At 35.1% G+C, this 15,910-nt stretch overlaps 1 protein-coding gene across 2 annotated transcripts in view; it reads right to left on the minus strand.

Moving 5' to 3' along the window:
- Window positions 1-15,910, minus strand: part of Sema2a (Semaphorin 2a) — a 515,491-nt gene that overhangs the window by 66,656 nt on the left and 432,925 nt on the right. The window lies entirely within an intron of this gene.

Consider the following 15,910-nt stretch of genomic DNA (forward strand, 5'->3'; position numbering starts at 1 on the left):
GCCCTGGTAGTATACGTTGGTGCTGTTTTGGTTGCGGCGAATTTACTCTCTGGTATAGAAGAGTAGTAAATTTAAAAAGTTTTCCAATATACCGAACGCGATCATTGATACAGTGGCTGAAAAATGCCGAAACGTATTGCAATTTTTACTCGTTAAAATGTCTCGGGTATTTTCGTACCCCTTTCTGTCGACTAGTTTTGCGTGTCTTCTGTTATACTCGTATGTGTGAGAAAAACGACGAATGAGAAATGATGAGATACGTTATACTGCAATATAAATGTTCGTATATAGATACGTATACCACATTATATTATAAGAGTAAGAGAAATGACGAACGATGAACGATGGAAAATTTACAACGATGTCAGCGTTATTCGACACTTATTTTCTACGATGATGAACGCTTCAGTTGCGATTAAGTTTAAATTACGCGCCAGTCGTAAGTGCAATTTTACTCGTATCTACAGTACATGATTCGAGCTGTCTGCCTCTCTGTCTCTACCCTCCCCGGCTGCTGTAAGTTGTGCCATCATAATACTTCATGTTCATATAACATATGTAGTTATTGTAAAATGTTAGCAGAGGTATCTGTGAGAGTGCTTTAAATTGAACAACAATGACGACGTAGGGTAAGTAGGAGAGGTACATACAGGGTACCTCTATACGATGAAAGAATTCCGTATACGAAATTGAAGGTGTTGGCGAACTTGATGCACGAATTGGAAAGTTGCCGAAAATGTACCGGCACAATTGGCCAAATTACACGCGGTGAATTGATTTCTCATCTCAGAAAAAAATCATTTCAACGACGTATTCGCGAAATGAAAATTTAATGGGGTTTGTAACCTCCCGAAACATGGCAGTATTTTTGATTCGCGAATGAGTCTTGGCTTTTATATCTACTACGAATATATAGAAAAATGGTAATCAGACCGACGACGTATTTTATGATATTGTACATCGATTCGAAAAGACTATGTATCGTGAATCTGTGTTAGTTAAAAATATCAAACTGTTTCCAATCTAGCTGAAAATTTCGAATGATAGATTTTATGGGTTTTGATTACAATGTATACAAAATCATCAAAGTCCATAAAATTTCATCCTACGGGTTTTCCTACATTAGTTGAAATCTTTCGAACGCCTCTTCATTAAAGTATTTGCTCGTATTTTTTCTGCTGACGGATTCGATTTCTACGAATTTTATGACATCAATGAAAGAAAATTATTTCGACAAAACATTTTAATACTCTATTAGAAATATTTGAAATAAGAAAACAGCGAGTATTTTCACATCATTTCAATTTGTCAGTAGATATTCGACTCAAGATCAGTTGAGTAAAAAGCTATCCACATTACATCAAGTTGAATTGACCACCTCAAATATTCCCAATTTTTTTAAAATAAAAAAACTGTTTTTTTCTTTATTACTTATCTCAATTTTTACCAACTTATGCGGAATTTCACTGAAAGTTCATCATTTTTTGTAGATTTGCCATGATTTAAATAATTATGTACCTTATACATATATGTTTTTGAGTAATTTCTACGGTATTTTATAATAGTTATTGTTTTATTCAATTTCTCCAATTTTTGTCAAATTTTACTGAAATTTCATCAGTCTCTGGTAATTTTTATTGATTTTAATGCCCTTTTTCGCAACTTCATACCAAATTATCCTATTTTCAATTTTTTCCCAATTTTTTACCGAAAATTCATCATTTTGTTGCTGATTTTCAGTGATTTTAATTTTATTGTTTCAAACATTTTTTTAAATCATTTTGATGATGCTTTATAAAGTTTTTGCCAGATTTTACTGCAATTTTATGAACATTGGTGAGTTAAAGTGTTTTTGATGTTTTTACGTATGTTTAATTGTTTGTGAGAGTATCAATTCATTTAAGAGAATCAATCATGAACGAATCGATTAATATTTTGAAAGAACCATTTGCAAACGAATTGATCAATTCTTTGATTTATAATTAATCAATTCGTTTGCGAATGATTCACCAAAAATTAAGAAAATGAATCGATTTGTTCGCGAGCGAGTCATTCAAACAAATCAATTCGTTCGCGAATGATTCACTAAAAAATTATTCAATTCGTTAGTGAACGATTCACCAATAATCCAGAAAATGAATCGATTCGTTCGCGAACAAGTCACTTATACGAATCGATTCGTTCGCGAACGAGTCATTTATACGAATCAATTCGTTCGAGAACGATTCACTTATACAAATCAATTCGTTCGCGAATGATTCATCAAAAATTATTCAATTCGTTTGTGAACGATTCACCAATAATCAAGTAAATGAATCGGTTCGTTCGTGAACGAGTCATTTATACGAATCAATGCGTTCGCGAACGAGTCACTTATACGAATCAATGCGTTCGCGAACGAGTCACTTATACGAATCAATTCGTTCGCGAACGAGTCACTTATACGAATCAATTAGTTTGCGAACGATTCACTTACACAAATCAATTCGTTCGCGAACGATTCACTAATACGAAATTACGAATCAATTCGTTTGCGAACGAGTCACTTATAATTCAATTCGTTCGCGAATGATTCACCAAACATTATTCAATTCGATTCACTTCGCTTAAAAACAGATCAATTGCAATATAAATGTTTTTAAAAAAGTGACTCAATTTGTTTGTAAAAGATTAATTTGTATTTGAAGAAAAGTCGGTCCTCACACGTATAATGCGTGAGTGTTTTTTTTTTAGGTATGATGATAATTGATAAGTGAGCACACCTACAAACCCCCCCCCCAAAAAAGCATATTTTTTCCATAAAAATTTTTTGGATCGACACTGGTCAAAAGTTGGAAAAACTGAAGAGGGGACCGAGTACACACAGAATTTTTTGGAAAAAATCAATTTTGATAACTGAGGTGTCTTTTTTGCATAATTCGATATCTCGTGAACACGAATATCAAGTCAAAATTGAAATTGCATTTCTCCTACCCCCTCTCTCAACCAGAATCCCCCTATCAAAGGGTACCTACCCAAGGCTTAAGAGTGATGAATCGACCACCGACTCGGATTTTGAATATAATCCAAAGGTATTTTTAGGGCACCAAAAAAACATTTTTAAGCGGAAAAATTTTTGTCTCCTCTCCCGCTCCCTCTACATTTGAGAAAATCGCGATTTCTACTCGAAAAAATCCTATTCATCAACCATTTGGTCAAAAATTTTGAAATTTTGGTAGTGCGTAGGAACATGGAGACTAATTCGTGGAAATTTTTCCAGATATTTTTTACACTGTATTCTAGCAAAAAAAGTTCACAAGAAAACTCTGAATTGCCGCAGCTCATCACCTAAAAGAGTTTCAGGCAACATTTTTTCACCAAAAACTGTGTTTTAGACCATCTTGTATAATTCTTCGGTCAAAAATTTCAAAAACCAGAGAAAAGACTAGTAAATCAGAATTCATTGGAAAAAATAAATTTTGATGAACAAAGGGTTAGTTTGATCCGAGAACTTCAAGGTTGATATTCGCACGGAAGGTGGGGTACCATTGAACACCATCCGTCAGGAAAGTTTTAGACTCTCGTCTCCACTGTTTTTGAGACAGGCCCCCTTTTTTTCTGCCCCGCAAGTATGAGCCAATTTTTTCAATTTTTTAGGATGTTGCTATAGGCACCTACTCTCTAAATTTAAAACAGTCAATTTTCACTGCTTAGCAGTCACGACATTTTGCCTTTTTAAATGCAGTAGTTTTTGACTGCAAAACAGTAGAAAATCTACTGAATTGGTCAGTCAAAATGATTTTTTACTGACCAATTCGGTAGATTTTTCACTGTTTTGCAGTAAAAAACTACTGCTTTTAAAAAGGCAAAATGTCGTGACTGCTAAGCAGTGAAAATTGACTGTTTTAAATTAAGAGAGTACTAGGGGCATTCCCATAAGAATTTTCTAGTCTGCATTTAGATATGACTACTTTTTGAAAATTCTCCAGAGAAAAATTTCACCCTTCCGTAGATTGCATTCAATATACGAGTTGAAATTCTATCACTTCTTTCTGTAGTTTTTCATCGTATTCGTTGCCCACCTCAGGTCGCCTTTGCAGAGGGATGCAATAAAACAAATTCGAAAACTTCGTCCCGCTCATCCCAGAAAACCACGAAATTCGCTTTTAATCGCTTTTTATCGTCGTAATTTATAGATGTAGAATAGTAAATTTATAGGATCGAGTTGGGTGGCTCGTTATCGATATCCAGTCCAAAAAACATTAAAAACGAGCCAAACGAACCGTCTTGGCATGCGGGATGCAGGGAGTCGCCGGCTCTGAAACCGAGACTACCAATGGACTATGGCAACGCGGAGAAACCCAGCAAAGTACCGAGAGCGAGCATCGAAGAAAACGATTTCAATTACTTCTGACACTAACATTCGCCCTTATCCTCGTCTCTCTGGCAATCTCGCGTCATCAGCACTTTTAATCGAGATGCCATCATTTGTTGAGCCTCTTATAGCTGAGCGTTCTGTTCGCCACAAGATTTACGACTGCCCGACCATCGAAATAACGCCACGTTCTACGTCTACAAACTGCAAAACCAAATAGAACCCATTGGCAGTTGTTTGCTTTCTTCGTACATTCGCCTCGCTCCTCTGCTCCGACTCTACGAGCTTTTTCTCTTTCCTTTTTTTTCCTCCTTCGACTGCGCTGTCGTCTCCCTTCCTCGTATCCGTCTCCGGTACTCGTTCACTTATACTTTGCCGAATGAGCAATGCGTTTTTGCCCTGGGAAATCGATCTTCGCACAGGTCGTTCATTTTAACCGGAAACCAATTTGAAATCGAGCCAATGAAGCGAGCTTATAAGAAACAAAATTAAACCGACCGCTGTCTTAGGCATCTTTTTTTCCTCCATTTTTCCTATATACCTCTATCTGTAGCGGAATTTTTGTTTGATTTATCACCTACATAGAGAGATATATATTACATAAGGTAAACCGCCTGCTCACTGCACATCATCACCTGTTATACGAACCTAACTACCCACACACTTGCAGATTTGTACTTACATTCCAAGTATCGGAATTTAATATAATCTGTTGTGTCTAGTATTTCCTTTCGCATGAGTCTTATAGTCGAGTAATTCACATATCTTGTTTGTTTTACTGTTGCTTCTTCCTAACCCAACATTCTATTTTGGTTAACATTTTACGAAATTCTCTATGTTGTGGGTGGACACGTTTTGCAAGCCTCCTACCATTATTTATGCAAGATCTGGGACCAAACTTTTCTATTTACATATCGAAGAATTTCATGGAAAAAAATTCAATCTGCTCAACAATTCTGAATTTCTAACCTTTCTCAACATTTTTTGTCAAAAAAAAACCTTGATAAGATACACGTGTCTGGCAGACTAAAAATTTTCAAAATCCTATTCCACAACACATACTTACATAGAAGGAGACACAACGACACTCATTTCCATCATCCTACATAAGTAAGTTTGTAACGCTTCTCTGCCCATCTTATTCCTCAAACAAGCTTAAGTTAGCTTTTAATGAGCTTAATGAACGCAGTATTTCTCAAACACACGCATACGCTGTACGCCTTTAATTCTTTACACTCATTTAAAGACGCCGATTATCTCGAACAAAGCATCTCGTCGCGTCAATGTATTACGAGTACAACAAGGCAAAATGTTGACGCGCGATTGCGGTTAATGCCTCGAATAAACATCATCCTCTTATGACAAATGAAATATCTTTTTGCATAAAATGTGCGAAAAGCATACCACAATGATACACATTACATCTTCGTGTATTTTCCACCAACACCATCAGTACACAACAACATCCTATATGTGTGCCGAACATTGAGAGAGCATAGTAAAGCATTTCGCTAATTAATTTCTTCTCTCACTGGTACACATTACTAACGCCTCTATTGTTTACTGGTTGTCTAGTTCCCCAACTTACAGGCTCTCTTGTGAGCTGTACGTACCTACTTGTATGTATTTGCAAACCACCACGTGTATCACGTTGATGAATTTTTTACCGCAATTTCTTTCGAAAGGCGACATATTCGCTGCGTGTATTTTTGTATGTAACGAAAATACCTTTTGTCGTCGAATAATAGCGGTTATTTTTCACGCTGTGTACAAAATGAGCGAAAATAAAGGAAAAAAGAGGTGCAGCAGGGTGTTATGCTTGGATAGCCGAATTTTTAACCAACAAGATGAATAAATCACGTAAAATTTAAATTACGTCTTATATTGAATAAAAATCCGGAAAAATTTCATACATGGAAAAAAGAGACTTTTTGTTTTGGAAGATGGCTCGATTCGAATGTTGACTTATCAACAATTATCCAATAAAATTGAGTTTCTGATTCTTGAAAATTAAAAAAAATAATACATTTTATTGCAATGAGAAATTTTATCCTTTACAGTTTTGTTTTTCATAAATTGGACTGGCATCTTTTTTCATTTTCGAGAAAAAAAAATTACAAGTTTTACAATTGCTGCAAAAGTACCATCAGAAACCTAAAAAATGAAAATTTTTGCATTTTTGAAATATTTTACCAATGTGTAGACGATAATGTGAAAAAAATCCCCCTCCCCCCATTTGTCAACGAATTGACATTTTTCGTGCTATAAATTTTTATACTGTATTTTCCCAAACTCACCTGAACATCTCTGAGCACTCGTTCACACCCCTGAATTTTCCAAACACACCCGAACATCTCTGAGCACTCGTTCACACCCCTGAATTTTCCTACACACCCGAACATCTCTGAGCACTCGTTCACACCCAAATTATATGCATTTTTCGTCAATTTGTCGACAAATTGAGGGGAGGGGGATTTTTTCACATTATCGTCTACACATTGGTAAAATATTTCAAAAATGCAAAAAGTTTCATTTTTTAGGTTTCTGATGGTACTTTTGCAGCAATTGTAAAACTTGCAATTTTTTTTTCTCGAAAATGAAAAAAGATGCCAGTCCAATTTTTTGATATGTCATTCTACATAAAAAGGACTAAAACTGAGAATTTTTTCAGAATTTTTACTGGCGGACATCATGGTTATATTTAAATTATAAGTTTTAAAATCGATTTTTTTAGGTTTTTGAAAGTGGCAACACTGATTTTGACATCACTCGTCGATTACCCTCTCAAAGTACTACATTTGAAAAAAAGTTCAAAATTCTATACCACGTACAACCGGAGCAATTTGCAACTGAAATTTTCCATTTTCGGCCATTTTGGAGAACTTTAAAACGCCACAGCTCCGTCAAAAAAATCGAAAAAATGTCCGGTTTGCGTCATTCGTCATCGTTCGTGCAAAAATCCGCCGATTTGGCATGGAATGACCCACCAGTAATTTACTAAAACTACTGGCAATCTACTAGAATTACCATTATTTCATCAAAAATTACCAATAATACTAATAACTTTATTACCTATTATTTACCTACTAGTAATTTACCAAAACATTTCAAAAATTGCCTGTAATTTACCAAAATTACCCGTAATTTACCAAAATTACCTGTAATTTATGAAAATTAGTAAATTACCTGTAACATACCAAAATTACCAGCAACTCATTAACAGTATCTACCAATAATTTACCAAAAGTTGTCCTGATATACCAAAACTTACCTAATTATTGGTAATTTGTAAATATACAAACAAAGCTTCAAAAAACTGCCAGTAATTTACCAAAAGTACTGGTAATTTACCGGTCAATATCACCAGTAATCTTTCAAAATCACTGGTAATCTATCAAACAATACCAGTATTTGACAATTCATCAAAAGTGACTGAAATTTACCACAAATTACCAAATTCTTAGAAATTCATCTCAAAATACCAGTAATTTATTTTTCCAAATCTCTTGAGATTTTCTGCAATTCACCAAAACAAATTGTCAAATGGCTGGTAATTTACCAACACTACCAACAGTTTACGGTAATTTACCAAAAATGACTGAATAAACAGTACTTGACTGAATACGTCATGTTATTTACTAAAAGTGATCATTAATTTACCAGTAATTTACCAAAAGTTATCCTCATTTGCCTAAGTTACCAAAACTTACTAGTCATTTACAGAAAAATACTCATAAATTACCAAAATTACCACTATTACTGAAAATTACAAGAATTTACCAAAAATTACCAGTAATTTACTGAAAATTACCAGTAATTTACCGAAAATTACCAGTAATTTACCAAAAATTACCAGTAATTTTTCCAATTGTCAAATTTCAGAAATTTATTTTTATTGTTAATTTTTCAAGTGTCACATTTTGACATAATTTCAATTCATTGAATTTTGTTTCAATGTGTTATTTAAAGTTGGACAAAATATTGTAGATACTTGAATTTATTGAATTTTGTTTCAATGTATTATTTAAAGTTGGACAAAATATTGTAGATACTTGAATATAAATAAATTGGAAATTTGTGACATTTTTTTTTGCAAAATTTTTATAACTGTGACATAATATGTATTAGAAATTTGACCATGTTTTTCAAGTTTTTAAAAAGTAATGTGACGCGGATTAGCTTCTAGTAAGCAATTTTTCTAATTATTTGTATTACTCGTATTTTGAACCTGAGAAAACTTGTAATATAAAGCATGCTTAAAATTATATGTACTACATACGTATGTACCCAGGTAAGAGAGCTTTTGATTTCGCAAAGTTTTAAAAAAATCGATGAGGTACAAAATGACTTTCGGGGACTTTTTAAAATAAGTTATTTTGAAATCATGACCATTTTCATGGGATTTTCTTTACATGATACCTACTTATTTTTTTTTCAACTTCAACTTCCAGAACTCAATCAAGAGTCCCTGAAAAATACTTAAAATGGATTTTTAATGTTTCTATGCAGATTTCACGTAAACATCTAAATTCTAGATTCCCCCCTTTCCCTCTCACCACATAACAATCGAACAAATCACAATACCTACACGTATTTTTCCAAACGGAAAATCCATCTAACAAAAACACGAAATATTTTTAATCAACATCGCGATGAGGGACGCCAAAGCCGAGGAAATACCTGTTGGCTAAATTTTAACGCGAGAAATTCGTCGCTATTTCGCTACTGTTTTTGCTTTGTTGTCAGTGCAGCCTGTTTCACGTTTGATTTGCGAACAGAAACAAGAACACGAGCACCGCTGCAACTCGACGCATAAAACATTTAATTGAAATTTTTACCCGGGGTGACAAAATGTTATTTCTCACTTAGCACCGTCGCCCAGTAATTACTCGAGCTGCATTCGATTTTAAAGCCAATACAGGCAAGGCGTGAGTACTGAATAAAAAATAAAAAAATACGAGAAAACACCACGTAAATTGTATATTTTTTTACACGCTGCAGGCGTCAAATCATAGTACAAGAGTCGAGTACCTACGAACAAGTACATATGCCGGTGAAGATGAGGAGAGGGAGGAGGGTAAAAGTTTTACAACAAAAATCACTCTTCTTGGAATACCTTCGAATTGTAATCAACTTTCGAAACTCTGTCAAGCAACGAACTGTTACTACTCGTAGTAGTCCACGATATGCTATACGACGAGTACACGAGCGATGCTGCATTTCGCGTTGAATAACTAATTGGTTTGGTAACCGCAAAGCGTAAGGAAATAACCTTTTATAAGTTTTGATTCCAAAGTATACTCTATATCAGCACACAAGGGGGTCGAGATGGTATTGGATAGCGTATTTCGCGACGTCGTCGTCGTCGTCCAAGTCAACGACGTCGACAACCAACAAAATTCAATTGTGGTTTTGTCTGTTAAATGGAACTTGTAAAAGGCCTAACAACGCTATTAATATCAATACCTTAAAAGGCGAGAGAAATATTCGCCTCCTAACCTCGTTCTCCTCTCTCGTACAGCATTCTTAATTAACGAGCTACACAGCCCACCCTGTCCCATCCATCTCAAATTATAGCTACTTGTACATTATTGGACAGCGTCGTTGATGATTGAAGAGCCGACCTCGCGTATCCTTGGCGAAAACTTATATACCTCGAAACCGACACAAAAGAAACCCACGAAGACGAGTCTCTTTGTCGTCGTGAGAATTCCCAAAATCGACTTCTCGACATCTCTCATACAACTCTTTGTATTACACGGTGCTTATTGGTAGCCCAGTTTTGGGTTCCTTCGGTTTCGATGAAGACAATCGCCCTATATCTCCCATCTCCCCTTCATCGAACGGATTGAAGCCACATCGCGACCAAATTATCGACGCGTGTCCAGCTTATTTGGAATTTGGCGACCTTCGGTTGTCTGTGTAGCTGTAATATATACCTCTGAAATTAATACTCGAATGTTTTCCAAGTTGTACGTCGACGAATCGATGATGTCTACGTAGCCAAGCGTGTATTCCTTAGAATAATGCTATAAAGCTGCGGTGGCGAAAAGTCGCGTAAATTCAAAATACAACCTTTGAAAAGGATTAGTAATTTATATTATGGAGGTGTTTTGCGAGAAATTTCACCCTTCAAGCTATACCTAACAATTTTCGTCGACTGTTATTAAATTTCAAATGAAGTTGAAGTTTGCTTGGTCGCGTTGACCGTCACAATCGCTCCATGGTAACGATTTCAAGTATACTTTTGATTTGATTTGATGGGTTTCGAGAAAGCTCAACAGTTACCATATCGATGGATAAAATTTCAATAGTACGGATTTTCACCACGTGCCGAATTTTCAAGGCTGTTGTGTACAATTAGAGTATGAAATTTACCTATTTATGGTATCATTTTACACTCTACAGAAGTCTAACCAAATTTTCAACTCGAACAAAAAATTGCCCCACGCCACCAACTCGCATCTAAACTCCAAAAAATCTCAACAATAAAACCAATCCAAACTTCTATCCAGCTCACTAACACAAGTTTACGAAAAAATCTTCCAACTGAAACCCAGAAATGGAACTCGATTTACGAATTTATCATATACTTTTTCGATAATTTACCGCATAAAAGAACATGGCAGTAGCTCGAACTCGACAATGCAATAAAAATAGCTCAACTATCCAATTCCAACATCTCTGTTTCACTTTTTTCCCCAACAACAAACGGGTAAATGGAAGTAAAAAAAAAGAAACTACACACTTTTCCAAACTCGCACCCACCGAAATCTTATTTCGATAAAATACACATCGAAAAGTCCCACCCCAAACGTACCCAATTTCAAACACAATTAAACTTTGTGCAAAGTTTTCTTCTAGCGCAGTACAATAAAAATCTCGTTCAATTCGGCAAAAAAAAGCCACAGCTAGAGAACGAAAAAAAATACTCGTAGTACAGTCGATCGAGTCGAACGTCAATATTAGCGTGATTTTCGTTATTTACCTATTTACGGTGAATTTTTCTCGCTAAATATGCAAAAATTTACGCATCTTTGAGAAAATCTCGCGTTTACTGGCCGGAAAGAAAATCATAAAAGAAATAATTGCTCAAAAAGCAAGCGTAAAAAAAAGAAAGAAAAGAAAGGAGAGAATACAAACACGAGCAATAAAAGCAAATCGAAAATAAACGAAGCATTAAGCAGAACGGAGGAGAGTAGAGAGAGGAAACCTCGAGTAACAAAAACTTGGCTATACTCGTATACAGAGTGGTACAACACAGACAGATTTAAAGAACAAGATTCAAATGAATTTTACCCAGCAACGCCAACTCTCGCGTCACGACGCAATAGGTAATTTTAACACACAAAAAAAAACTGTCGTAACGATTGGCGAATTTTTCACTTCGGTGAAAAGTCAAATAATCGTAAATTCGTCCGAGAATAAACCCAAATATAAGAAGACGATGAGGGAACAAAAACGACGAATGCGAAACACCGTCGCTGCGCCGCGCCGCCGGTACATAAAAAATACCGATGAACGGGGTATAGACGAGAAAAAAAGCAGTATCGAAGTGTACTAGTGGCGCACATTGCCACACCAAAAAATACCGAAAGGTGTAGAATGCGAAATTTCATACCATAAAAAAAACCTTCCGAACAAAAATAGTACAACCAACCTTTTTCTTTCTCCGAGCAAAAAGAAAAGGTTCTTTTTATACCGTGAAATAAACCATTTTTTCGATTTATTGAAACATTTTATTATGTGATATTTAAATTGAAAATTTACACATCCAACAAATTCCAGCGCTAAATACAAACACCTTTTTTTTCCCCAAATGGAAATACATTACACAGGGTGAGCAATAAATATTCGACTCTTTTCGATGATGACGTTGTGCAACATATCGTGATAATTGAATATTTTGAAGCAAATTCTTAACCATTAAGGCATTAAGGTTCAACGTGTGCGTCACACTATTAAAAATCATCAGTCTCTTTCTATCTGATCAACAGTAATGATCAAAGCACAAAATTTTCCACGTGCTTCAGAAGATATTCGGCCCCTGAAAACTAGAAGGAGCTTAGAAAAAATAACTTCCCTCAAGAATCAAGCCTAAAACCGAAGAAAAAAGCTTGAAAAAATGAAAACAGAAAAAGAAGGCTAAAACCCCCCAAAAAACCCGTACAGAGAAAAGAGAAGTGCCTCATAAAGAAAGAAAACGAGTTTAAAAAAGAAAAGGAGCTTAAAGTTGAAAAAAGTTAAAACAGGAGCTTGATCAAAAAAAAAATGAAAACTTAAGAAAAGAGTCTCAAAAAATACCCTTAAAAAAGGACATAAAACAGACAAAGAAACTCAAAACTGTCAAAAAAAAGGGCATCAAGTAGAAGAAAGGCGTTTTGCAGAAAATTAAGGAATTGAAAAAAAAGAAAGAAAAAGAAATAGAGACCAAAACTGAAAAGAAGAAAGTGTCCTCAAATGACAAGGAGACCACACGACCACAGAAATAAGCTCGCAAATAAAAAGGCCGATCGAGAAAGTTTTTTATTAGTTTGTTTGCTCTGAATGAACAAAGAAAGGAGCCTAAAACCCGAAAAATGAGCTTTAAAAAAGAGAAGTCTTACAAATGAACACCCCCCCCCCCCAAAAAATAAATGAATAAAAAAGAGCAAAAATCAAAGTAGGTCTTTTTAAAAAAAAAAGAAAAAAACCATGGAAGGAGCCCAAACTTGAAAAATGAAGCTCTAAAAACAAAGAATGAAGACTAAGGACAATAAAAGTGGCTCAAAAACGAAGAAAAAAGAACAAAACAAAGTCATAGGTTCAAAAACAAGAAAGAGACTAAAATAGAAAAACGAAAGGAACTTCAAACAATTCAAAGAAAACATCTTTGAAACGAAGAAGGGCACAGAAAAAATAAGTATCAAAAATCCCTCCTCCCCCCCCCCCCAAAAATGTCAAGAAGCAAAACAAATAGAACAGTTTTGAAACAAATCAATAACGACTTTAAAAACAAGCACAAAACAGAAACAAAGGAAAGAAGCCATAAATAAAAGAAGAAAGACCTGCAAAAAACAAAAAAGAATCCCACCAACAAAGACATGAGCCTAAAACGAATGAAAAACTCCAAAACAAAGAAAGGGGTCTCCAAAATTGAAAAAGCAGTCCTTGAAAAAAAAACAAAGCAAAACAAAATGAAAATGAAAAAAATCTAAAAACAAAGAAAAAAGTAAGAAACCAAAGGAAGATTTATGAAAGTAGAAGAAATGGGGGTTAAAAAAATTAGGAAATAAGACTAAAAAGAAAAAACAATAAAAAGAGCCCAAAAAAAAGAAAAGAGACTGAAACTAAGCCAGAAGTATGAAATCAAAAGCCCTAAAACAGAACAAAAGTGGTTTAAAAAAATTAATTAAATTTGAAAAATTCAAAAAAAGGCGCTTCAAAAAGAGGTAAGGAGCCCCTTAAAAAAGAAAAGGACCCTTGAAAACAAAGATGAGAGTTCACAAACAATGAATAACGTTTTTGAAAACAAAAACGAAACGAAGAAAGGAGTTCTCATGAAAAGATTAAAAAATTATCCATTTTGAAAGAACGATTCGCCAACGAATCGAACAATTCTTTGATTTATGAATCAATTTGTTCGCGAATAATTCACAAAAAATTATTCAATTCGTTCGTAAATGATTCACCAAAAATTGAGTAAATGAATCGATTCTTTCGCGAACGAGTCACTTATACGAACCAATTTGTTCGCGAATGATTCACTAAAAATTATTCAATTCGTTCGCGAATGATTCATCAAAAATTGAGTAAATGAACCGATTCGTTCGCGAACGAGCCACTCATACGAATCAATTCGTTCACGAATAACACATCAAAAATTGAGTAAATGAATCGATTCGTTCGTGAATGATTCATCAAAAATTGAGTAAATCAATAGATTCATTCGCGAACGAGTCGCTCATACGAATCAATTCGTTCGCGAATAACACATCAAAAATTGAGTAAATGAATCGATCCGTTCGCAAATGAGTCACTTATACTAATCAATTCGTTCGTGAATGATTCATCAAAAATTGAGTAAATGAATAGATTCGTTCGCGAACGAGCTCATACTAATCAATTCGTTCGCGAACGAGTCGCTTACACAAATCAATTCGTTCGCGAATGATTCACCAAGTAATCAATCAGTTGGCTCAATCGCCAATCGTTCGCAAATGATTCGATTCGATTGTAAACATATCAAATTGCTGTACAAAATATGTTTCAAAAAATCAAATCGTTCGTGAAAGATTTTTGTTTGAAGAAAAGTCGGTCTTCTTGCGTGAGTGTTTTTATCATTTGTTTCGTGTTCCTATGAAATTGTGCGTTTTTCTATGAAACATTTGAAATGTGAACTTTTGTGACCCCCCCCCCTCCTCCTCCTTACAAAAGATAAAACATACAAGAACGGAAAATAGCGAATATGAAATACGTATCGCATTTAACTGCCTGTAAGTTTACAAAATTTCAATTTCTTGGACATCATTTTCTCAACGCTCAGATTTACAAAATCACTCAAATTCTACGAATGCTGAACATCCATATACGAAATCCGCATTACATGCTTAACCTGATACAATGGCAGCAATGCTGCCGCATGTATCTCAAATAAAGAAATTGAAATTTTGGCTCAAAGCTGATCACAAAACCTTCGGGACAAATCGCAATGATTTTTTTTACACTCAACAATCGGTCATAAATTCGCACATTCGCCATCTTTTCACCAGCAGACGCTTAACTACTTCAAATAAAATGATAAAAAAATCCCAACACTGCCAGGAAAAAAAACCCTGTCGAGACGATAATTTCGTACCATAGACCGGATAGCATTATGAGAGTCGTGGTTATGGCTTATGCACAAGGTCATACGATCAACTTTCGCCTCAAAACCATGGCAAATGTCATTCGGTATTGAATTTGCGGCGCGAAAAGATATTAGAAGGCGGCCACAGCCACATCGGAGTAGGAAAAAAAATAAAAGGCCAGAGCCGTTAAAGGTTAATGTCGTATATATGAGAATAGGCCGCCTCCAGTTTAGACCCAATACCGTTAAGATGGTAAATTTATATTTCCTCAGGACTTTAAAAGCGACGGGTGTTTCGAACGCGTACACAGATAGCACTCCGGAGAATTTTCCGCCTTACCTGATTTATGAATTCTAATTATATCGGTTCGGAGGTAGGAAAAAAGACGTATTCGCCCTCTGAACCGTTGCTACGGATTCTTCTTTCTTAAATACTAGGTGCTATGCGCTTCATACTCGTATATAAAAGTCAAGATGTATTTGCTTCTTGCCCTATGAGCACCGAGTCCTCTTCCCTCATCCCTTCTCGCGACCCTGCACTTCATACCACGCGCAGCCAATAAGAAAAATGCGTTAATTCACGCCAACTTGCGAGAAAAGTTGCCTTTTTATTACCATTTTTCGCAATTAACGCTGTTCTCGATTACATTTTCATACTGTAACTGTAAGCTGTCGTTTATATAATGAAAAATTTACATTTATTACAGTACAACCAATTTTTCCTAATA

The sequence above is a fragment of the Planococcus citri genome, chromosome 5 (assembly GCF_950023065.1).
Source record: "Planococcus citri chromosome 5, ihPlaCitr1.1, whole genome shotgun sequence".
NCBI classification, from domain to species: domain Eukaryota; kingdom Metazoa; phylum Arthropoda; class Insecta; order Hemiptera; family Pseudococcidae; genus Planococcus; species Planococcus citri.